Raw genomic sequence first — 1,964 nt, 5'->3', positions numbered from 1 at the left:
GTGGCCTGGCCCTGGCAAAACTCGGGTAGGGGGCACCAGAGCAAGGCCCAAGATGTGGGTGGACTGGGTCTCCAGGGCAGGGACACAGACTGAGGTGTGGTCGGGAGGGGACGTGGGGGTGAGAAGCAGGTGGGCGGGGACAGTCCAGGGGGCACAGGAGGGGATGTGGGAGTGAGGAGCAGGTGGGCAGGGACAGTTAAGCCACAGGAATAGGAGTTGTTTCTGCAGAAAGGGGCATTATCTTTAAACGAGGATGTTGATGACTGTATTGAGGTTACTGAGGTAATCAGCATCCGTGAAGAGAATGCTGAGCACACCTGTGCATGCTCAGTGGGCCTCAGCCATTTCCACTGGTGTCTGCACATAACCGCAGAGCACTGGGCAAGAGGTGGGACCAGGCCTGAGGAGGAGCAGGGACAGTCTTAGCTACCAGGCAGTGTTGCTGGAATGGCAGAAGGGAGGGGGCCTGGCCAGTGACAGGTCCCCCCACAGTCGGGCACCATGGCTGGGGTTGGGGGCAGGGCTGACCGTGGGCACCCTGGCTGGGGTGGGGGCTGGATTAGGAAGACATTCCTTGGATGCTGCTGCCCTCCTTACTTGGGGAGTCCACTGCCTTCAGGGATCCAGGGAGGAAAGCAAGACCCTGCCCAGCAGAGCCCCCAGCCAAGGTGGCAGGACAGCGTGGCTGTGTGGCCCCCAGGGGACAGTGGTGGCGGACTGCTCCCCAAGCAGCTGGAAGGTGCCTTGGGTGAGGTGGAGCACAGTGGGCAGGATTACAGGCATGTGGGACGGCTTCTCGGTCCCTCGGCCAGCCCCCCAAAGCAGAGGTCCCTTTGCAATCACACCGTGCTGTGGAGTGTGTTCTGCGGCGCCCAGGTCCCACCCCTCAGGTGTGATGGAGGTGACTTTGCCAGCAGGGAGCCTGGCCAGCCCCCACCAGCAGACACTTGGCACCACAGGAATCTGCCTCCTGATTACCCAGTTCAAAGGGCCTGTGTGTCCCCAGCTGCTTCTGGCTCCTGGGTCCTGGCCCGGAAACGGGGTGCCACACAAGCCCTCCACCCGGGGACTCTTGTCCAGCTCCTGCTGTCATGAGGCCTCAGCACCAGACCTGATGTAGGGGCCAGGCTGCTCGGAGTGGATCTGGCTCAGCTGGATGCCAGGACATGCAAGTCTGTGCAGACAAGGCTTCTGGCTGACCGGGGCTCTGGGTCTCCTGCATGTCAGCTGGACCTCCTGCTGCCTGGTGGAAGTCAGACCTGTCCTGGATGCCCCGTCCCCCAGGTCTCACCCAGATGTCCCTGTCCCCCAGGTCTGTCCTGTATGTTCCTGTCTCCAGGTCTGTCCTAGATCTCCATGTTCCTCAGGTCTGTCCTGGATGTCCCTGTCCCCAGGTCTGTCCTATATGTCAGGTCCCTAGGTCTGTCCTAGATGTCCCTGTCCCCAGTGTCAGCCCTGGATGTCCCTGTTCCCCAGGTCTCACCCAGATGTCCCTGTCCCCAGGTCTCTCCTACATGTCAGGTCCCCCACATCTGTCCTGGATATCCCTGTCCCCCAGGTCTGTCTTAGATCTTTCCATGTCCCTCAGGACTGTCCTAGATATCCCTATCCCCCAGGTCTCTTCTGGATGTCCCTATCCTTCACATGTCTCCTAGGTGTCCCTATCCCCAGGTCTGTCCTACCTGTCATGTCTCCAGGTCTGTCCTGGATGTCCCTGTCCCATAGGTCCATCCTGGATGTCCCTGGGCCCCAGTTCTGTCCTAGATGTCCCTGTCCCCAGGTATCTCCTAGATTTCCTTGTCCCCTAGGTCTGTCCTGGATGTCCCTGTGCTCCAGGTCTGTCCCACACGTCCCTGTCCCCCGAGTTGGTCCTAGATGTCCTTGTCCCTAGGTCTCAATTAGTCACTGTCCAATGACTAATGAATGGATAAAGAAGATGTGGGGGTGCCTGGATGGCTCAGTCA

The sequence above is a fragment of the Panthera uncia genome (assembly GCF_023721935.1).
Source record: "Panthera uncia isolate 11264 chromosome A1 unlocalized genomic scaffold, Puncia_PCG_1.0 HiC_scaffold_17, whole genome shotgun sequence".
NCBI lineage: Eukaryota > Metazoa > Chordata > Mammalia > Carnivora > Felidae > Panthera > Panthera uncia.
The sequence above is the reverse complement of the archived record's forward strand: the minus strand, read 5'-3'. Positions refer to the sequence as shown.